At 41.8% G+C, this 24224-nt stretch overlaps 1 protein-coding gene across 4 annotated transcripts in view; it reads right to left on the bottom strand.

Annotated features, from left to right (window-relative positions):
• The window catches only part of ARHGAP26 (Rho GTPase activating protein 26), a 1052546-nt gene that overhangs the window by 692378 nt on the left and 335944 nt on the right, over window positions 1–24224 (bottom strand). The gene's annotated exons all lie outside the window — the stretch shown is intronic.

The raw sequence follows: 24224 nt of genomic DNA, 5'->3' as shown, positions 1-24224 counted from the left end.
TTATTTACAATTTTAAGTCCATGGCAAAAAGGTGTATCCCCAGTGTGGGGCTGGGGTTTCACCTATCAGATTTTCCGAATCATCCGGCTAAGCCAAGTCTCCTTCGATACATTTCTGAATCTTGGCTTCTTATTCTTGGGAGGGAGTACACTGTTACTTAGCACATCGTGGCAAAATGAGATCTCACACACCCACACCCACGCACACACACTGGCACTCACATGCGTGGGTGCGCCACCTATAAAAAACAGTTGGGCAGTGTTTGCACACTCTGCTAATTACATACTACAATCAATCCCGCCTTTTCCTCTCACAGTTGCCTAAGGCAGTGCTCACTACTTTTTGAGCTTGAGCCACATTAAGAACTACCTTTTACATTAGGGCCCTGTACACACATGCACATACATACACACAACTGAAAAAAAAGTCACAAAAATTTCACCCAGATTTTGCTATTACATTCCACTAAAAAGTGCTTGTCAAAAGTCCATTAAATTGATTTCAGGACACTAACGGGTCACAACCACAGTCTGAACATCACGGGCTTAAAGCAACCGTTCTTCTGAGGGGCGGCAAGACCCAAATGGGGTTCTGTGTTACGACTTTAGTGTTTTCAAAGACATGCTTTGCTCTTGAATAAACAAGACATGGGGATATCCTGTTACCCATGACCCATCTGTTCTGATGGCTTGTGAATTCTTTTAGCTTGCTTTGTGACTAATCACACACAATAAATGTAATGATGCAGATTCCACAACCACCCACTGCTGCCTCCAGTGCTGGTCTGAGCAGATTTCTGCTCTTGTAAAACCTGGAGATTTTGGCCCCCTCCCCCACCTTTGGAATTCTCATCACTGACTCTCGAGGTCATTCCCTCCCTAACTCCCACAGTCTTCATTTCATTCCTCTCTCCTGCCCCCAAAATTCCAATTTCATAATCCTTTCTAAGCAAAACATAAAAAATAGACTGAGCCAGGAAAAGGACATAAACCTGCGGGCTCTGAGCATCACCCTACTCCCTCACTTTCTAGAAATTACCCTCTCTTATCTACCTTAAAGAAAAGCTTTACCATTCGTGACGCAGTCAGAAGTTGTTTGTACAGAGATTTAAAAATTCACATCTTTGCTGAACCAACTAAAAAAAGTAATTCCATGACCTAAATGTTTGAGGGAGTTAGGGTTGCTGAGAATTAACCTCATGGGTGAACCTGATTGTGAAGAGAAAATTAGAAATAAGTCACAGCTTCTCCTATTTACCTAAATGATGTCCTCTTTGCCATGGGGTGGGCTGAGTAGGGAAAGTCTCAAACCCTAAGCACTTTTTTGGGTTGTTGTTATATTAATAAGTACGGTAATAGTGGCACATCAAATAAATATGTGCCTTCAACTGCACTTTCCCAGTCAACAAAATTTATTTTCAGAAGCAGTAGTGACAATGTAGGAATCTTTAAGCTCAGCCAAGCAGTGGGATTTGTATGTTCTCTATTTCAAAATTTCAAGGGATCATTTGTTTGATAACCATTAAAACTGAAACAAGAGCTCATAAAAAGTGGCACCTCCCTCCTTCCAATCCCTAACCCTGTCCCCACCCTCAGAAATAAACTCTCTTTGCCATTGGTTATAGGTAAAACTTACTCTGAAATACAGTCAGGGAACTTAAAGCTTGAGGCTTAGGGATCTGACATCTTAGCACTCTGGACCCCAAAGAGTTAGCTTTCAAGGAAATAGACCGAATGGCTGCCAGAATCATTCTGCAACATTGTGCCCACTTGGCATTTGACCTATTGACCATGACATACTATTTGTTTAGTTTTCCAGCCTAGTTATAAAATCAAAGAGAGAGAAGCTGGGTTCCAGGCAGCATGAAGCCAGGGGGTGGGCTTCCTTTATAAAGGGGATACGTGGGGTCTCGATAGGTCTGAGGATGTTTGTGATGTAGGGAGGAGGTATTTCCCAAATTGCTTTCCCCCGCTTAGTTCCCACGGTCACGCAGGCTAAATTTACACATTCAGCAGCTGAACATTGGTGTCTGTTTTATTACATAAACAAGGAAAACCTCACCATATCCTTGAAGCTTTCTATCAGCCTTAATGAAGGGTTGGACACTCCCTGTTTGGAACGGAAATTTAAGGATTTGGTTCATTTGGCCACAGTATTTTGGGGACAGCAACGTAGACAGCAAATTTCTGCAAATCAGAACCAAAACATACTTCATTGTCATTTTTACATTTCATGTTTTCCTGCCTTAGGGCAAAAAATTTTTAGTCCAGCCCAGAGATACAGATAGGAGCAAGAGTTTACACTATTTTACTGATATGCCTCAGCCAGAAGTCTTTATTCTCCAAAATAAGTTATAGGTATGTTATTATATATTAAATTGTTTCGTGTCAGTCTGAAAAATAGGACTGTTCATAGCCTGGGAATGTGAACTTTGTAAAGAGTTCAGCAGTTTCCTCTGGAAATGAACAGTAAAAGCGACGGCCTTTTCAAAACCGAACATCTGCACTAAGAACGTGGATGCTGACCTGGGAAATGATGCTGCTTTTAGGACTGGCCGGATTATTTCCCATAAAACAAGACAAAATTGTAAATCCAGGACAGTGTTCTCAGAGGAAAAGTAGGAGAGAAACTTGCCTCTATATCTTTGGTGCAATAGGAATTTATCGTGCTCTATTTACCTGAGGTGAAGAAGGGAGATGGGTTGAAAATGTGTAACTCCCAGGCAACCTGAACACCTAAGAAGAGTTTGATAGGGCAGAGGGCCACAGAGTATGGTGCAGTCCTCAAGAATAAACAGCAGCAACAAGGTGAAAATGAAACATCTTTCCTCAGTTCCCTCCCTCGCTAACTCATCCATTCATTCATCATTTATTGAGTGTCTATCATTGTATTAGTCAGGGTCCAATCAAGTGATGGAAGCCATACCAATAATTTGAACAGGGACTCTTAATGGAAAGAATGAGTAATTAGTGAAAGAGGGGTAACGGGATCTCTAAAGAATATTTGAATAGCAGATGTAGGAGGCAGCTACTATCTCTGAGGCCAAGGAGAGTGTTCAAGGAAGAAACAGACTTGACAGAGGACATCCTCTAAAGGATTATATTCAGACCTCATTAGAGAAGGTGTGGCCGTGGCCCACTGCATGGTGGAGAATTCCACTGAGGTGCTTCAGGGAGCTTCCTACTGGGCATCTGTGAAATTCTGGGAAGTCGCCTCTTGGGATGAAGCACCAGTAGGTCTCCCATGGCCTGCTGGCCCTCAGGCTATTGGAGCAAGAAGAAAGCACAGGAGCCTGAAAGAGAAGCACCTTCCTCTTGCAGTGTCCCTTGAGTGCACCTCCAATGTGCTAACACGCGTTACGTTGCATCTACTGGCCAAGGAGAAGTGTTTACAGGGCCCAGCTCCAGGACCGCAAAGCAAGGCAAAGAAGAGTGGATTTAGGTTAGACAGCAATACATCAGTAACTGATACGACCATGATTTAGACACTCAGAGGCAAAGCATTCAAAGATGAGTAAGTATGATCCTTACTCTTAAAAATCTTGTTAGAGTAGTAAAGAAGGTCCCGCCATAAAAGTGTCCATTTGTACTTGTTCCCTTTTTAAAAACTACTGTCTTCCCAGCCCTCTGAGAATCTCAGAGGAGTCCCACGTATGTTCAATTACTGTCTTTCCATGTTGTTAATCATTCCCTAATTTACACCAACCCTAAACGTCATAATACACATATAAAGAAGAAGACATCTTCGGAGCTAGATGACCAGAGTTGGAACTCTGGTTCCTCCATTTACTGCCTTTGAAACCTTGGGCAATTCACCTAAATTATCTGTGTCTCCGTTTTCTCCTCTGAGGATACAAATAGTACTAACTTCACAGGGTTTTGAGGAAGAGTAAATGAGGGGGAGGTGTGTAAAGTATTTTAACACAGTATTTGGTATATGATAACAATTAAATAAATGTTTACTATTATTTTTATAACATAATTATGCACATTATAGAATACTAATAAAATATGGTTTAAACTCTTTTCAATTCTCCTTTTAAGTTCCCAGGGATCAACTTCATGAGCCCATATTTGGAGAAACATTGTTACATGAAAGTTCATAAGAAAAAGATGAGGATCTTAACTGACTCCAAATTAAGGCCCAGATTATGGCTTGTTGGAGTTGGAGGTGGCCAAGCCTCATCTGGGTTATTGTCTCTCATTCAAAATATCACATATTCAATGACAAGTTAAAAAAAAAAAATTTACGTGGAGAGGGACAGGAATAGTGGAAGGCCCAAAGAACATATACAAAACCAGAAACAAAACAAAACAAAAATAGTCAACTGCAAACTTCAGCAATCAAAACGGCATAGTACTGGCATCAGACAGACATGCAGACAAAAAGGATAGAATTAAGAGTTCAGAAATAAAACACATCAATGGCCAATCGATTTTCAACAAGTGTGCCAAGTCAAACACAAATCAAGCAGATGGTAATAATGGAGCTAAATTCAGTGGAGGAAAACTTTGGAAGTTTAGGGGAACTCTCCATGGGGCATTGAGGGTAAGGCTGAGAAGGGGACCCAGTGCTCAGATAGAACATGACCAAGAATCAGTGCAGTAGAAAACACTTGCCAAAGCTCCGCACACAGAGCTGAGGACCCAGAGAGGACCGTGGTCCACTCCTCCAGCCTCATGCACATCCCACATAGCTCCCTGAATTCCCAGCATGTGCTCGGGATGTCCACTGCCTTGCCTGCCTCTTGCGTGCATGCTCCCGGATTATAACCTCCTAGGATCTGGGACGTTGCTTCCCGTTCTCATTTCCACCTGGAATTCCAGGCCTGGAAACTCAGCTGAGTTCACAGTTTACCTAGGGAACATGATATGTAAACAAATGGTTAGACTATAATATAGGAGGAACTAAAAGAAACATGTACAAGCTCTTAACAGCTTGCCTGAGGAAGTGATCTGATAGCTGAAGGAAGAGTAAGAGTTGACTAGGTGAAAGGTGGGGCACAGCTTATGATGAACAGTCCAGATAGAGGCAGCAGCACGTGCCAAGGCCCTGTGGCAGGAGGGAGCATGGTGCCAGTGAGGAGAGCAAGAATTGGAGTCAAAGTGTAAGCTGAGGCCAATCAGGAGATCACAGCTAGTGATAGAAGAGAGAAGTTGGAGGGGTAGGGGGACTCCATTCTCCAGTATCTGAAGATAACCAAGTGGAAGAAATACATACATATTCATTCTCTGTGCCCCTCTTTCCCCCATGCAGTTGAATTCTAACACTTCTCTAGACCTTCGGCCAAAGGGCACAAATAATCATTATCAGCATGAATGTTTCTGGCCTGGGTTCACTCTGTGAAATGTATTCCAGACTTGAAACTTTGTATTGGCTTAATATTTATATCCTTCCCTGAGGCTTTTATTCATTCCATCCAGCAGGTGGAGTACAGGGAAATGCTGTCTGTTCTCAACAAACTCCCTCATATTCAAAAGGAAACGCAAGGCTTGCCAGCATAGCCAAGAGTGAAGCTAGAAAAGGGAAGCAGTGATGTGTATCTGACTCTCATTCACATTGGAAACATGAAGTAATTAGCTTCTTATTGCTGTGCTTCCACAGATTCTGAATTTGATATTTCCATCCAAGTTTGGATAGTAATGTTATTAATCATTCCAAAAACAAATGAAGTGACTTAAAAAGAATGATACGACCAGAAAACACATCCTTCACAGGAAAGTAGAGCATAGAGACAACTTAGGAACTCTTCAGAGATGATGCCAGTTTCAAGGCTTGGGGGGGGAGGGGGGATTTGGCAGGCTGGATGAGATGTCTTAATCTGGGTATGAAAATAGACAACCTAAAATGTTCACACAGATCTAAGGAGGAAAATTCAATAGCCCATATTGCCCTTCAGAAACTGGCTTCCTAAAGACCACATGAACCAAAGAGAGAGAAAAGGATAAATTCAGTCCTCCAGATTCTTTAAGAAGCACAGCTGATTCTTATAATAACCACCTGAATTGGTCTAGTTCGGTTTTTCTAGAAGGCTCCAAGGCATGATTAACTGAGGAAGTGAGCGCCAAGTCCCTGCTATGGAAGGTAGATTCTAACAGATAATGAAGAATCAAGACAGCAAAGGACACCCTGGAGGAGTCCATAGTTTACCTGGGGAAAAGGATCTATAAACAAGTGGCTAGAATGTTAACATACAGGGACTAAAAGAAATAGGTACAAAATGCTACAGGGGCACAGCGGGGAGGAAAATCTTCCCAGAGGAGGTAATATTTGACGTCTCTCAGAAGACATGAGCAGGTGTCTACCAGGTGGAGCAATGGGAAAAGGAAGCTGTTCCACGGAGTCCCTTCTTCCTCATGGATCAGGCACTAGAGAGGGAGCTTCTAAAAGGAGAAGTACACATGGTTGAAATAACCACTGAAAAGCCCACGGGGAGATGGACACACCCTCTCTCAGTTAAGTCCAATACAGTCATTTCTTCTTCCCATAGAGAAACAGATAACCGCTTCTTTAGCTGAACACCAGAGGTCACCGGCATGTGTTTGAGGGACAACATATGTTGTTTGAACATTGTGAATAATTAAGCACTCTGATCACACTTAGCAGCAAAGCGCTCCTACTGCAAGAGGACCAGAGAACTGGGATAACTGTAGACTCCGCCTTCCCATGCAGTCGCTTGGGAGCACAAAGCGTGGAGTAGACCGGAAGGTGAATCTGTTACTCTTTTTTTTTTTTTTTTTTTAAAGATTTATTTATTTAATTCCCCCCCCTCCCCTGGTTGTCTGCTCTTGGTGTCTATTCGCTGCGTCCTGTCTCCTTGTCCGCCTCTGTCGTCGTCGTCAGCGGCACGGGAAGTGTGGGCGGCACCATTCCTCGGCAGGCTGCACTTTCTTTTCACGCTGGGCGGCTCTCCTCATGGGCGCACTCCTTGCGCGTGGGGCTCCCCCACGCGGGGGACACCCTTGCGTGGCACGGCACTCCTTGCGCGCATCAGCGCTGCGCATGGCCAGCTCCACACGGGTCAAGGAGGCCCGGGGTCTGAACCGCGGACCTCCCATATGGTAGACGGACGCCCCAACCACTGGGCCAAAGTCCGTCTCCCGAATCTGTTACTCTTAATTTTCTCCCCTCTCTTCCCTGAGTAAAGTTGATTTCTTGTAAGATGTGTGTGTGTGTGTTTCACTCTCCTGCCAAGCATTGAAATTAGCCCAACTCCACTAAGAAGTATGTGATTCAGGCAAGTTAATTTTCTAAGCCTTGGTTTCTATGTTTGTAAAACTGGAGATTATTAACACTGTCTTCAAAAAGTTGTTATGAGGAGTAAATGAATGAATGCTTGCAGATTGCTTAGAACACTGCTTGACAAAGTATCAGCCCTTATTACTATGACTCCAGGAAACAGGACAGCATGCATTAAGGCCAGAAGGGCAAAGGAGGATGGTAAGGAGCATAAGACACCAGAGGAGGGGCTGGTAAAGCAGGATCAGGGGAATTTGTGAAGGTTCTTTTTTACAGCACAATGCTTAAACTATGCCTTTGGGCAAGGAGGAAACAATGGAGACTTTAAGCAGGCAAGTCACAACTCCATATTCATATTAAATTAAGATAGCTGTGGTTGCAGTGTGGAAAAGAAGACAGGAGCACAAGTACAGACATATAGATGGAATAGAATTGAGAGATCAGAAATAAACTCACACATCCATGGCCAACTGATTTTTGACAAGGCTGCCAAGCACAATCAGTAGGGAAAGAACAGTCTTTTTTCAACAAATGATCCTGGGTCAACTAGAGATCCACATGCAAAAGAATGAAGTTGGAACTCTACCTCACACTATATTAAAAAATTAACTCAGAGTAGATCAACGACCTAAATATAAGAGCCAAAACTAGAAAACTCTTAGAAGAAAGCATAGGGGAATGTCTTCAGGACCTTGAATTAGCCAACTGATTCTTAGACTTTATACCAAATGCACAAGTAACAAAAGAAAAAAAGTAGATGAATTGGACTTCCTCTAAATATAAGCAATGCAGATGATTATCTCTTATATACATTTCCATTTTTCATTTCCTCCCTTTTCAAATTACTCATCACTAAACTCAGACCCAAACTTTCTGATGAAACTGTAAAAAGACTCTTAATATAGGCAACCACATCATTCAGTTTCATTTTTCCTTGAGATTTCCCATTTGGAGCCCTCCAATCGCTTTCTCTGATATGTGAGAATTTTCTGGGCCTCCTGAGGGGCAGTCGCTGTGGCTTCCCTCTATTATCCTCCTGGATTTCTTGTACATTTCTGCTGTTTTAGATCTGCTGTTCCAGAATCCCATGTGTTTTAGTTTGCTAGGCTGCTGAAAGCAGAAACCATAAAATGGACTGGCTTTTAACAATGGGAATTTATTAGCTTACAGTTTTGAGGTTGAGAAAAATGTCCAAATCAAGCCATCATCAGAGTGATGCTTTCTTCCCCCAGATTGGCTGCCGAGAATCCTGGACTTCTTTGCCACATGGCAAGGCATATGGCAATGTCTGCTGGACTCTCCCTTCTCTTCCAAGTTTTATTGCTTCCAGCTTCTTGCTTCTACAGCTTTCTCTCTCTCTATCTGTATTCATCCCATTTACAATGGACTCCCGTAAGCGGATAAAGACCCATCCTAATGAGGTTGCTCACACCTTCACTGAAGTCAAAAGATCCTACTTGCAAGGGGTTCACACCCACAGAAATAGATGAACTCTAAGAGCATGCTTTCTGTGGTACTTAACAGTTTCAAGCCACAACACCATTCAACCCTCTTTCTTGATTTACACCCTCCTTCTTTTAAAATTTAAAATATATATCTCCAATAGTCTTATTATAAAAGGTAAGTGGGAAGTTACCTTTTAAAAGGTCTTTTGCATGGAATAGTCTTTATTCCATGGTTGGTTAAAATAAAGTCTGCTGGCATATGGAATTCTTGGTTGGATTATTCTTCCCCAGAAACATAAAGTCATTACTCTTTTGTCCCCTAAGTTCACACTGTTGACATGAAGAAGTGTGATGCCATTCTGGTTCCTGATCAGTTAAATTTGTCTCTTCTTTTTCTCTCTGGAAGTTTTCAGTATCTTCTTTGCTTCCAGTGTTTGATATGCCATAACAACATGCCTCAATGTGGATCTTTTTATTCACTGTGTTGGGTTCCTGGTAAGTAGGCCCTTTCAATCTAGAAATGCATATCTGTCGGTTCTAAGGAATTTTCTAATATCATTTCTTTGACAAATTTCTCCCCTCCACTTGCTCAGTTCTTTTTCCCTCTGCATCCCCCATTAGTGGCCATTTGATTTCTTGATTTGATCCTTTAAATTCTCCTATTTTTCCATCTTTTTCTCTTTTTGCTCTATTTCCTAAACAATTGCTTTATCTCCCAATTTTTTTCCAATTTTTATTTTCTATCATATTCTTAATTTCTAAGATCTTTTAAGTTCCTTTTCTAACAGCACTATTCTTGTTTCAATTTTTTATCATCTTTCATGACACTGACACTTTTGAAGTACACAGGACAGTTTTTGGTTGTTTTGATTTTTTATAGAATGTCCCTCTGTTTTGTTTTGTCTAATTATTTCCTCATGATTAGATTCAAGTTGTTATTTTTTGGCAGAAGTGTACCTAAATGTTGACCTAATGATAGTTCATCATATCAGAAGACACATGATGGCAGTTTGCCCCTTATTTGGGGACATTAAGTTTGATCACTTGGGTGGATGGTGCATAGGACTGCCATAACAAATTACCACAAACTTGGCAGCTTGGAACAACAAAAATGTGTTCTCTTACAGTTCTGAAGGCCAGAAGTCCAAAATTAAGTTGTCAGCATGGCTGTTCCTTCTGGAGACTTTGAGGGAGAATCCATTCTGTGCATCTCTCCCAGCTTCTGGTGAATGCCAGCAATCCTTGGTGCTCCTTGGCCTGGGGTTCCTAACTCCAGTCTCTGCCTGTCTTCACATGGCCTTCTTCTCTGTGTATGCTTCTTACCTCCGTGTTCTCTCTGTCCCCTCCTTTTCTGTCTCTTCTAGGGACATTCATCATTGAATTTAGGGGCACCCTAATTCAGGATGATCTCATCACAATATCCTTAGTTCATTTCATCTGCAAAGACCCTTTTTCCAAATAAAGTTCACATAATGAAGTTCCAAGTGGACATTATCTTTTGGGGTCACAATTCAACCACCTAAAGTTGACATTTGCCAAGTTTATACATTGTCATTGGGGGGAGGTAATTTAGAGGCAATATAAATATTCTGGTCCTCATCAAACTTTCAACTGAAATTTTTTGTATCCGTTGATGATTCTTGTCCAAATCTTATTACATCATTTCCTCTACACATATTAGTTCCCATTCTACTGTAAAGAAGAGTTTTCCTTTCTCTTCCTCTTTATTGATACTATCCATATCTCTTTTCTTATTATTTAATGAGTTATCTTCTACTGATCTGTAGCTTTTAGGGAACAAATGTTACTGTTTTATTTTAAATGTAGTAGCTATAAGACCTACTGTTGTGTTTTATGTAAGTTTTTTTAGGGGTCCATGACTGTCAATATCTGAATAAACCCACGAAACCATGTCTCACATGTGAATCTAGTTGGAAAAAACTTGAAAACCATTACTGTCAGGACACACATTAATCATACTTGACAAGAAATCTTACTAGAGAATTATGATAAAAGGCAGTAATCAATGCAAAGATAACTCCCAAAATACATTCATATATTTACTTCTCTGTAGGTGTAAATCCAGTTTTTCTGGATTGTCACTTGAATAAATTATGGCCTGGCTTGAGGCTGCCATTCAGTGGAAAATAATACAGAAGTAATTTGTTAAAAGATAAACCTGATTTTTTCTTGTTACTGTCAAAAAAGTTAAAAGCTTGAAGTCATCTTAAAATCCCTTTTCTTCCATAATTTTCCCACACCTGATCCACCACTCCAACCACCTTCTCTCCTCTCTTTCCCAGCTCTCGCTGCCCTCACTGCTTCATGGGGGTACCCCACCTCAAGCCCTTCCACTTTTCCAGTTCTAACTTTCTCTGTCAATTCTACTAATTCTCTACCAGAAAGACTGCAAACTGGGCTAACAAGAAATAACTCTTATTTCTAAGAAGAAAGAGTTGGTCAGGGGGAGAATCTGAAGAAGCAAAGGCAAAATTCCCCTTTGTTGGGAAGGACTGTTAGGAGAAGAGGCCCTGGAACTGCTCCTGGACTACCTGACAGCTTCAGAGGCAGCACCAATGGGACACCTAGGGGTGTCGCAGGAGCCCAGGGAAGTATTCCTGATAGTGCGCTGAATGGAATCACATAGTCTTAACACATTATGTGCCAGGTGAACTATATCAGACATCCTTGTGTATTTATGGCTTAGGCTGCAAGAAATTAAGAGAAATCCCAGTAAGTCAAAATCAGAAGTTAACAACACTAATAAAGGCCAACCAGACTTGTGCTTCAGGATGCGATGCAATATGGTATGCATAGCATCAACTATAAAGTAGAAATGTTCAGTCTTTAGGTAGAGGAATAAATTAAACAACACCAACAAGAAAAAATTAGACAAATCTAGGCAAAACTATGGACAACTGGTCCAATCTTGTCAACAAGTCAATGTCATGATAAAAATAAAAATGGGGGGAAACGGACTTTGGCCCAGTGGTTAGGGCGTCCGTCTACCACATGGGAGGTCCGCGGTTCAAGCCCCGGGCCTCCTTGACCTGTGTGGAGCTGGCCCAAGCGCAGTGCTGATGCGCGCAAGGAGTGCCGTGCTACACAGGGGTGTCCCCCCGTAGGGGAGCCCCACACGCAAGGAGTGCACCCGTAAGGAGAGCCGTCCAGCGTGAAGGAGGGAGCAGCCTGCCGAGGAATGACGCCGCCCACACTTCCCGTGCCACTGACGACAACAGAAGCGGACAGAGAAACAAGACGCAGCAAAAAGACACAGAAAACAGACAACTGGGGGAGGGGAGGGGAATTAAATAAAATAAAAAATAAATCTTAAAAAAAAAAATGGGAAGGGATTTGTTCTAGATTAAGAAAGAATAAAAAGACATAATTAAATCAAATGCTTTGTCCTTGTTTGAAAAAAAAACATAAAAGGCATTCTGGAAAAACTGGAGAAATCTGAATATGAACTGGGTATTAGGTATTATTAGGGAATTATTAGGGACTTTTTAAGGAATGATATTAATGAATTTTTGCTAATTTGTTAGATATAAAACTAGTAATACGGTCCTGTAAAGAAAAGCCACATTTTTTTGGAGATTCATGCTGAAAAATTCAGAAATAAAATGTCATAATGTCTACAATTTACTTTACAAGGCTCAGTATACACACACACAAGTAAAAATGGCAAAATGTTAACAATAAAAAATATGAGTAGCAGGTGTCTGAAAGTTTATTATACTATTCTTTTTATTTTTTTTCATGAAAATTCCATGAAATAGAAAGTCAAATCAAATAAGAAAATGAAAAAAAGCACAGACGTCAGTAGGAACTGGCAGTCTTGGGGCTTCATCTCATCTTTCTATGTAATCAAGAAGATAAGGGGAAGCGGACTTGGTCCAGCAAATAGGGCGTCCACCTACCACATGGGAGGTCCGCGGTTCAAACCCCGGGCCTCCTTGACCCGTGTGGAGCTGGTGCATGCGCAGTGCTGAGGCGTGCAAGGAGTGCCCTGCCACGCAGGGGTGTCCTCACGTAGGGGAGCCCCACACGCAAGGAGTGCGCCCCATAAGGAGAGCCGCCCAGCGTGAAAGAAAGTGCAGCCTGCCTAAGAATGGCGTCGCCCACATGGAGAAATGACACAAGATGACGCAGCAAAAAGAAACACAGATTCCCGTGCCGCTGACAACAACAGAAGCGGACAAAAAAACGAGACGCAGCAAATAGACACAGAGAACAGACAACCAGGGTGGGGAGGGGAGGGGAGAGAAATAAATAAATAAATAAATAAATAAATAAATAAATAAATAAATAAATAAACAAATAAATAAATAATAAAAAGAAGATAAGGTTTGTAAAGCTCCTGGCAGGGTGGACAGGAGACAAGACCTTGAACTGGAGGTAGGCTGGCGCTGCTTTGGACCACTGCTAACCATCAGTTTTGAAGGGCTGCACTCTCAGTGACAGCATGGATCAGGGAAAAAAGATCTACCCATTTGCCTAGCAATATTGTTAGCAGAAGGCTCTGGCTCCTGGGCTTCTAAGTTCTTGGCTTATGCAGCATAAAAGAACTTAAGGACATGCCATAGGGTAGGCAAGGGAATAAAGAGTTTATTAAGAAACAAGAAAAGAGGATGCAAGCCTAGGCTTAGATTGTGGGTGTGCTGCAGGGGGAGATGCGCACGGGGTCCGGGTTGGGCCATTTAAGACCTTTCCTCCTTCCCCTTCCTAATGTTGGGGAGGGGCCCCAGCAGTTTGTTGTTCTGACCCGCTGCCTTACGATTCCGCCTGTTAGCTCTCAGGGGACAAAGGAGGAGGCTGGTTGTTTGGAGGTATCCAGGGCCATCTCCTTAACCCCGGTTATAGTTCCAAATGGGACCTCATGGCCCGGGTCTCTCGGGTCTTTCCGGCTTTGTTCTGTAGTCGCAGCCTTCCCCTCAGGAGGTTTCTGGGCGGGGTCTCACAGCCATGTTGTCCGCCGGCTCTTTCTCTATGCTAACCTGCCTCAACATGGCCGGCCTCAGCTTTGTATGATGAGAATTTATAGTCATGAGCCTGTCCTTAATCAAATTTGGTTTATAAATTTTCTACCTGTCTGGTCTAGGAACCCCTAACTTTAGAGATTAACATAAAACAATGGTCCATGGTATTCCTGGGACGTAAAGAAAGGCAAGGCCAGGAAAAACAAAACAAAACAAAAAAACTCTACACAGATTCAAATCCCCAAATCAGGTTGTATGGAATTTCCATGCATCCTCAGTCACAAGCTCGAAATCCAAAATAACTTTTAAAGTTTGATGGGAGAGAATCAGCAGATGTTTTAATTTCTTAGGCTAGTTAAGCAAATACCATGCAGTGAGTTGGTTTAAAAAATAGGGATTTTTTCCTCATTGTTTTGAGGGTGGAAAACATTCAAATCAAGGCATCATCTAGGTGATGCTTTTTCCTAAAGACAGGCATTCTGAGGCTGGCTGCCAGTGATCCTTGGTCCTGGGCTCCTCTTTCACATGCCAATCACATGGCAGCCTGTCCTGGCCTCTCCTTTCTTTCAAGTTCCTCTGACATCAGCTTCTTCCTATGGCTATCTCTGTGTGTGAATTTCATTTTGCTTATAAAGGACTCCAATAATAAGATTAAGACCCATTCTGAATGAATTGGGCCACACTTTAACTGAAGTAACCTCAAAAAGTCCTTACTTAGGGAGCAAATGTGTCTCAAGTGGTTAAGCACCTGCCTCCTACACGGGAGGTCCCGGTTTCAGTTCCTGGTGCCTCCTGAGAAGACAAAAGTGAACAACATGCAAAACCAACAAAAAAGGCAACTTGGGAAGTCAATGTGGCTCAGTGATTGAGCGCTGGCTTCCCATACATGAGGTCCTGGGTTCAATCCCCAGCCCCCAGTACAAGAGAAGAGAAGAGGGGAGGGGAGGGGAGGGGAGGGGAGGAGAGACCTTATTTACAATGGATTCAACACATAGTAATGGATTAAGTTTAAGAACCTGTTTTTCTGGGGTACATACAGCTCCAAATCACCATACTCCACCATCTGGGCCTCAAAGAAGACATGTTCTTTCTACATGCAAAACATTCCATCACTGTACCGCAAAAGTTCTAAGTCATTTCAGTAACAATACTGTATTAGTCAGCCAAAGGGATGCTGATGCAAAGTACCAGAAATCTGCTGGTTTTTATAAAGGGCATTTATCTGGGTTAGAAGCCTACAGTTACAAGGCCCTAAAGAGTCCAACTCAAGGTACCATAAGAGGTACTTTCTCACCAATTGGTTGCCAATGTCTGCCTTTCTTCTTCTTCTTAAGGCTCCATGGTCCCAGTTCCTTCCAATCTCATCTGTAGGCTGGCAGGGGGCTCGTCTCTCTTATCAGGGCTTTCTCAGCACTGCAATCTGTCAGGCAAATGGCTCATCTCCCTGGGGCTTCTGGATTCTCTTCCATGTCTATGGTGCTCTCTCTCTCTTTTCTGGCATATCTGCTTGTGTGTTCTCCCTGAGTGAGTGTATGTTTATATAGCCCACAACATGATCTAACAATGTGGTAAAAGCCCTGATCTTAACTTAATCAAGTAAACGTAAAACCTTTGAACTTAATACAAAGGGTATCATGCCCAGAGGAAGAGACCAGTTTACAAACATAATCATTAACTTTCTTCTTTTTAATTCATAAATATCAAACTGCTACAAATACTAATTACAATGTCTCATCAAAATCAGCTGTGGGTGTGGTTTCTCCCTTTGTCTGTAGACTTGTGAAACCTAGAGAACAAGTTATCTGTTCCCAATATACAATGGTGGGAGAGGCGTAAGATAAATATTCCCATTGTAATAGGGAGAAATTGGAAGGAAAACAGGAGTCAGGTGTCCCAAACAATTCTAAAACCCAGCAGGGAAAATTCCATTCGATTTCAAGGTCTGAGAGTCATCTATGGGTGGATGTTTTGTCCTCCAGGCCTGATGGAGCAGCAGTCCCACCCCTTCCAAGCGCTTGCACAACATCAATTCACTCATCAAACATTGGGGTGAAGGTCCAAGCATCGGGTTAGCAGCCAGGTTCTCCGCAAACCCTGGGGCACAGGCCCCATCCTGACTGAGGTGGACCACACCTTAACTAAAGTGACTTCATCCAAAGATCCCACTTACAATGGGCTCACACCCACAGGGGCAGAGTAAGGCTAAGAACATGCTCTTCTTGGGTACATAGATCCAAACCACAACAGCAGATGTAACAAGCAGTACTGCTGAACACCTAAGAAATTTATATACAGGAATTATTGAATATAGACTGGTTATAGACTAAAAAATAAATTTATTTGAAGTCGTTAAATACATTTTAAAAGAAGACCTACATTGTGAGAAATAAAAGACTATCAGAGATTCTAGGAAGATTTAAGTCAGAAAGGAACCAAATAGAACTTCAAATGAAAAATACAGATACTGTAATTAAACTTTTAATGGATGGGGTGGGGGGGGAAACGGACTTTGGCCCAGTGGTTAGGGCATCCGTCTACCACATGGGAGGTCCGCGGTTCAAGCCCCGGCCTCCTTGACCCGTGTGGAGCTGGCCCATGCACCTTGCTGATGCGCGCAAGGAGTGCCCTGCCACACAGGGGTGTCCCCCGCGTAGGGGAGCCCCACGCGCAAGGAGTGCACCCATAAGAAGAGCCGCCCAGCGCGAAAGAGGGAGCAGCCTGCCGAGGAATGGCGCTGCCCACACTTCCCGTGCCGCTGACGACAACAGAAGCGGACAAAGAAACAAGATGCAGCAAAAAGACACAGAAAACAGACAACCGGGGGAGGGGAGGGGAATTAAATAAAATAAAAATAAATCTTTAAAAAAAAAAAAATGGATGGGGTGGAACAAAAAGTTTCAGGGCTCCAGCCCCCAAAAGAAACTTTGAACAACCAGCAAGAACTAGCAGAAATACATTTCTCAAAGCTACAGAAAACAGTTTAAGGACTGCAGTACCAGGGAAAGTACGAAATTAAGAAAGAGGTTACTTAAAAGTAGTAGAATCATGTGGCACTCTGGTACTCTTGTCTCCTCACTGGCTCCATGCAGAGCATTCCTAGTGTGGGTCCCTTGTCTCCGTTCTGGAGGGAGCAGAGTAATGTAATTCTGTTCCAATCTCTCTTGCGGTGGCCTAGGAGACTGAACCAGGACACTCACTGCAGGCTTACCATCCTAGAATTTGTCCTGCATGTGGAAGGTAGCTCACAGAGCTCCCCTACAGAATGCTGTGGCAGAGCAGTTAAGTCATGATTGCCTGGGGCAAGAGATTGCTGTTTATAGGGCATGCAGTGCAGTGGCCAGGGCCATAAGGAAACTTTTTCCTAGGGAAGAGAGGACATTTGTATCCATGTAACCAGAGAAATTCCTAGGGCTACACATGCATGTCCAAGACAAGACATGTATGTGGAAAGGATCATGGACGCCCTTATACTTTGGCCTCAAGCTATTCTCTAAACTCATTGTCTGAATAAGCCCTCAAGGAGAGCACTCACACAAATCAATCTCCAAGGACTGGAAAAGGTGCATTCTTTCCCCCCACCCCACCCCCCTTTTGTTTTCTGTTAGTCCCTGGTATTCAAGGAATCCTCTGTCATAACACTAGCTTGCTACAGGCTTAAGATAGAGATGCCTCAGAGACTAAATTCCAGTGATAACACACTTAAATATCAAATGTCCAGGTTACAACCAAAAAAATTGCAAAACATACAAAGAAATCGGAAGTGATATCCCAGGCAATGGAGAAGATTAAAGTGTTAGAAACCATTGATGAGGAGGGGCAAACCTAGGAAATACCAGACAAGGACTTTTTTGTAAATGGTCTTAAATATGTTCAAAGAACTAAATGAAAGCATGGACAAAAACTAAAAGGAAATGATAGATGAACACAAAGAGAATATCAGTAAAAAGATGGAAATTATGAAAAGGAACCAAACAGAGCTGAAGATCACAGTAACAGAAATGAAAATTTTCTTCCAGGAGTTGTATAGCAGATTGGAACTGTCAGAAGAATCAGTGACCTTGAAGATAAGACAACTGAAATCATCTGAAAAGAAGAAGGAAGAAAGAAGAAACAGAGCCTGAGAAATCTATGGGACACCATCAAACATGCCAATATATACATTGTGGGAGTCCCAGAAGGAAAAGAAAGAAAGGGGCAGAGAGAATATTCAAAGAAATAATGGCTGTAAACATCCCAAATTTAACGAAAGATCTGAATATCCACATCAAGACACTCAATGAACTCCAAACAGGATACATTCAAATAGACGTACATTGTGGTATATTATAATCAAACTATCAAATGCCAAAGATAGAGAATTCTGAAAGCTGCGAGAGAGAGAAGCAACATATCACATACAAGGGTGCCTCAAAAAGATTAAGTACCAATTTCTTATTGGAAGCCATGGAGGCAAAAAGGGAGTGTGATAACATATTTAAAGTGATGGAAGTAAAAAAAAATTCAACCAAGAATTCTGTATCTGGCAAAACTGTCTTTCAAGATGAGGGAGAGATTCGGGAGCAAGATGGCAGCAGAGTAGGGAGTCCCAAGAGTCAGCGCATGCTGCTGAGCAGTTAGTATTCCACCAGAATTATCTAAATAACCAGTTTGGGGGGCCCAGAAGACCAGAACAGCACTCTGCAACTTCTTTGGAAGAACATAAGGAGGAGACTGCCCATCTGCAGTGAGGATTCAAGAGTAGGGCACTCCATGCCATGGAGGCGGTGCCCATCTTCCACTGGTGGTATAAGCCACCTCAAGAGCTACTCTCTGGCTAGAATTGGAAGCTCCATTTCACAAAAATGGGGGAGGAAACAGTAGGATACAGATTTCAGCTACTAATTAGTAAAGTTGACTGACTAAATTCCAATCCTAAAAACAGCTAAAGTTTGAACTGTTCAAGTCAGAAAGAGGCCAGTAGCCTCCATTTTAACTCCAACCCTGCCATGAGAAGTGGGGCTGGTTGAAAATTATAGTGATAACAGGGACTATCTTCTTTTTACGTGAGCCAGAATGCAGCCCTGGGCTCCAGCCCCACTGCCAGCAGGGAGGAAGCTCAGGGGACATGCAGTAGCCTCTCTGGACAACTGCAGGCACTTCACCCCAAACAGACTAGATTGGTAGGAAAACCTGTGGATACATCTGCACACCCAATAGGATAGGAGGGGGACAGAGTTTCCTCAACCTCTCCAAGCAAAAGCAGTTGCTTTTGGCCCAGATGAACTAGAGTGTTGGGCACTCCCATGGACCCCTGCCTCTGACAGGCAGAAGGAACAGTGCTCTCTCAGGCTCCCCTGGCACAAACTTTCGGCCCACACAAACTAGATTATTGCACACAACTGTGGCTCCACCCCCAACCCTTACAGTGCAGGAGGAAGGTGCTCCTCTCTGGGCAACTGCAGTCACTTCTGGCCTACATGGACTAGATTGCTCTGCCTGGCAGGGGAGGAGGGGAGCCAGTGCTTCACCAGTCTGGGCAACTGTAGTCAATTTTGACTGTCATGGCTTAGTTTGTTGCCCATAGCTGCAGAAGAGGAAGGGGCATGGAGCTTCATTAGTTTCTCCAGGAAACTACAGACTTGGTCTGCACAGCCTGGATTATTGTACATGGTTGCGGATTTGTCCCTACCCCTGGCAGGAAAGAAAGGTGGAAGAAGCATCACTAATTCCTGGGGAAATGCGAGCAGCTTCAGCCACATTCTTGGCTCCTATTCCACAACCAGCAAGGAAGAAAGAGCAAGAAACAGATGAAAAAGAGCTGAAAAAAATCAGATTGGCTAAACACAAGCCACCATAAATTTCCAAATTTAGTTGAACCAAGTATCAAAGAGAGGCTGTAGCACAAAGCCAATCAAATAGAACACCCTAAAGAGAGAAACTGTGCCCAGAATAACTCAGATACCAAGAAAAATAAAATAAAATCCATACCAAGAAACAGGTAGGTTATGGTCCAGTCAAAGGAACAAACTAAGCCTCCAGATGATATAAAGGAGTTAAGCCAACTATTCACAGAAGTTAAAAAAAATCTTAATAAATTCAGTGAGATGGTTAAAGAGATTAAGGACATCAAGAAGAAACTACTGCACACAAAGAAGAATTTGAAGGCATACAGAGGAAAATAGATTTTGTGGGAATGAAATTTACACTAAATAAAATAAAAAATACACTGGAGGCATATAACAGCAGATTTGAAGAGGCAGAAGAAAGGATCAGTGAGCTTGAAGACAGGGTTTCTGAAAGCAAACATACAAACGAACAGATAAAGAAAAGAATGGAAAAAATTGAACAGTCTTAGGGAAATAAATAACAGCAAGAGATATGGAAACATACATGTCATGGGTGTTCCAGAAAGAGAAGAGAAGGGAAAAGGGGCAGAAGGGTTATTTAAGGAAATAACGGTAGAAAATTTCCCAACCCTACTGAAGGACATAGATATCTGTATACAAGAAGCACAATGTACCACCATCTGGATAAATCCAAATAGACCTACTCTGAGATACTTACTAATCAGAATGTCAAATGCCAAAGATAGAGAAAATCCTGAAAGAAGCAAAAGAAATCTTATATGCTAAAAGAAACCAAAGAAGACCTAAATAAATGGATGAACATTCCATGTTCATGGATGGGAAAACTAAATATGGTTTAGATGTCAGTTATACCCAAATTGATATATAAATTCAAAGTAGCCCCCAACTGAAAATTCCTTTCCCTACAGTCTTTCTTAAAGAAATGGAAAACCCAATTATCAAATTAATTGGACAGGGAGCTAAAGATCTTTTGTCTTCTCAAACACACTCCCTATTGCCCCAGGTTGGTTTCTGAAGAGGGAGGGAGGGTGTGGCCAGCCAAAGGTGAAAAACAGCCTTTGTTTGTGAGGCCTGGACAGCTCTGAGGACTGCAGATCGCTTCTGCATTGACAACCCAACTGAGCAGTTACAGTGCGTGTACTCCCCACACGCACCTGGGGACTAAGCTGAGAGGTCTACCAAAGAGCACCATTTGGTGGCCAGACTATAAAAGTACGTGAAGGGAAGCAGATGTGGCTCAAGCAGTTGCACTCTAGTCTACCATACAGGAGGTCCAGGGTTCGATGCCCAGGACCTCCTGGTGAAGGCAAGTTGGCCTACAGAGTGCTATCCCATGCGGGAATGCTGGTCAACATGGAGAGCTCATGCAGCAAGATGATGCAACAAAAAGAGACACAGAGAAGAGACAACAAGAGACATAGTAGAACAGGGAGCTGAGGTGGTGCAAGAGAATGATCACCTCTCTCCCACTCCAGAAGGCCCCAGGATTGCTTCCCTGAGCTGCCTAATGAGAATATAAGCAAACACAGAAGAACAGACAACAAATGACACAGAGAGCAGATAATGGGGGGGGGGGGGGGGAAATAAAGAATTTTTTTTTTTAAGTATATGAAAAAGGGAAAAAGGAAGGAAGGGAGGGAGGGAGGGAAGGAAGGAAGGAAAGGAGGGAGGGAAGGAGGGAAGAAGGGAGGGAGGGAGGAAGGGAGGAAGGAAGGGAGGAAGGGAGGCAGGCAAGCAGGTTCCTTTACTGCCACTCACTCCAAGGACCTTAGAAACTGACCTGCACCCCAGTACTGATTCCTGAACCCTGGTTTGAGCAGTTAAACAGGGGTAATCTTAAATATCTAGAATAACTTAAACCAAGAGTCAAAGAACAGTGGTAGCACACAGCACTTAGCAGTAAATCCATAGGCAAGAGAGAGAAACTGAATATCAGAGTGAATTCAGCATCAGAACAAGAAGCCTAGACATGAGCAAAACATTACAAGCCATACAAAGAAAAAGGAAGAAATAACTCAGGAAAAGGAAAAAAATCAAAGCTCCAGATGAGACACAGGACTTGAAGCAGTTAATCAATGTGGTTCATACAAATCTCCTAGGTTAAATCATGGAGTTGAAGGACAACATGGCTAAAGAAATAGAAGACATTAAGAAGATATTGAGTGAGCACACAAAAAAATCTGAAATCTTGGAAAAATAACAGAGACTATGGGAACTAAAAACATAGGTGAGATTAAAAATACAATAGAGGCACATTACAGCAGATTTGAAATCATAGAAGACAGAAACAGTAACAAACAAGAAAGAACAACTGAAATTGAAGAGAAAGAACAGAGACAGAAAAGAATGGGAAAAATTGAGCAAGAGCTCAGGCAGTTGAATAATAACATGAAGCACACCAACACATGTGCTATGGGAGTTCCAAAAGGAGATGAGAAGGGAAAAGGGGCAGAAAGGTATTTAGGAAAATATTTCCCAACTCTCATGAAAGACAATATACTACAATTAGAATAAATCCAAATAGTCCTACCCTAAGACACATAATATGCAGAAAGCCAAATGTCAAAGATAATGAGAAAATTCTGAAAGCAACAAGGGAAAAGTGAAACACCACATATAAGGGACATCCAATAACTACAGATTTCTCTTCAGAATCCATGAGGCAAGAAGGCAGTGGTATGATATAATTACAGCACTGAACGAGAAAAACTCCCAGCCAAGGATTCTTTATCTGGCAAAACTGTCCTGCAAATATGACAGTGAGCTTAAAATATTCACACATAAACAGAAATTAAGAGAGTGAGAGAGTTTAGTGGAAATACTAAAGGGAGTTCTGTAACTAGAAAAGACAAGACAAGAGAGAGAGGCCTGGAGGAGACAGTAGAAATGAAGACTATCAGAAAGGGTAATCAAAAAGATAAAAAGATAGACAAAAATAAGACATAAAATATGAAAACCAATGGATAGAATGACTGAGTAAGTAATGCCTTATAGTAATAACATTGAAATGGATTAAATTCCCCAATCAAAAGACATAGGCTGACAAAATGGATAAGAAACCATCCATATGGTGTCTGCAGAAGACTCACCTTCTACCCAAGGATACAAATAGATTGAAAGTGAAAGGTTAGGTGAAGATATTTACACAAATAGTAACCAAAAGAGAGCAGAAGCAGCTATACTGGCGTCAGACAACACAGACTTTAAATACAAAAAAGTAATGAGATGCAGAAGGCCATTATATATTAATAAAAGGCACAACTCACTAAGAAGAAGTAGCAGTCATAAATATCTGTGTACCTAACCAAGGTGGCCCCAAAATACCTGAGGCAAGGTCTGGCAAAACTGAAAGGAGAAAGAGACATCTCTATAATAATAGTTGGAAACTTCAACATGCCACTCACATCAATAGATAGGAAAGCTAGACTGAAGATCAACAAAGAAACAGAGAACCTGAACAATAGGAAAAGGAGCTGGATCTGACAGACATATACAGAACACTGCAACCCAAATCAGCAGGTTATACATTCTTCTCAAGTTTCATGATCTTTCTCCAAGACAGACCACAAACTGAGCCACAACATAGCCCTCAATAAATTCAAGAAGATTGAAATTAAACAAAGCACCTTCTCAGATCATAATGGAATGAAGCTGGAAATCAATAATAGATAGGAAAGGGAGATATTTGCAAATATATGGGGCTAAACAACACACTCTTAATCAGTGGGTTAAAGAAGAAATTGCAGGAGAAATTAGAAGATATTTCCAGATGAATGAAAAAAAACCACAACATATCAAAACTAATGGGGTACAGTGAAGGCAGTGCTGAGAGGGAAATTTATAGCCCTAAATGCCTATATTAAAAAAGAAGACAGAGCTAAAATCAAAGAAGTAACTGAACAACTGCAGAAACTAGAAAAAGAACAGCAAACCAATCCCAAAGCAAGCAGAAGGAAAGAAATAACAAAGATTAGAGAAGAAGTAAGTGAAATTGAGAACAACAACAAAAAATAGAGATAATGAACAAAACCAAAGCTGGTTCTTTGAGAAAATCAATAACATCAACAATCCCTCAGTGAAATTAATGAAGAAAAAAAAAAGAAAGAAGATGCAAACAAATAAAATTAGGAATGAAAGTGGGGATATTATGACTGACTCCACAGATATAAAAAGGGTCATAAGGATATAATGCATGCCATATAATTAGACAACTAGATAAAATGGACAAATTCCTAGAAATGAACAAACAACATACACTGACTCTACAAGAAATACAGGAAACCAACAAACCAATCACAAGCAAAGAGATTGAATCAGTCTTCAAAAACCTTCCAACAAAGAAATGTCCAGGACCAGATGGCTTGAGGTGAATTCTACAAAACATTTTGAAAAGAATTAATACCAATCCTATTTAAACTTACAAAAAATTGAAAAGGAGGGAAAATTACCCAACACATTTTATTAAGCCAACATCACCCTAATACAGAAGCCAGATAAAGGTACTTCAAGAAAAGATTACAGACCAATCTCTCCAATGAACATAGTTGCAAAAATTCTCAACAAAATATGCAAATCAAATCCAACAGCATATAAAGACAATTATACATCATGATCAAGTGGGTTTTATTCCTGGTATGCAAGGGTGGTTCAACATAAGAAACTCAATTAATGTAATATACCACATTAACAAATCAAAGGGGAAAAACCACATGATC

This window comes from Dasypus novemcinctus, chromosome 2 (genome assembly GCF_030445035.2).
Source record: "Dasypus novemcinctus isolate mDasNov1 chromosome 2, mDasNov1.1.hap2, whole genome shotgun sequence".
Classification (NCBI taxonomy): Eukaryota; Metazoa; Chordata; class Mammalia; order Cingulata; family Dasypodidae; genus Dasypus; species Dasypus novemcinctus.
This window is presented reverse-complemented; position numbering and strand designations above follow the sequence as displayed.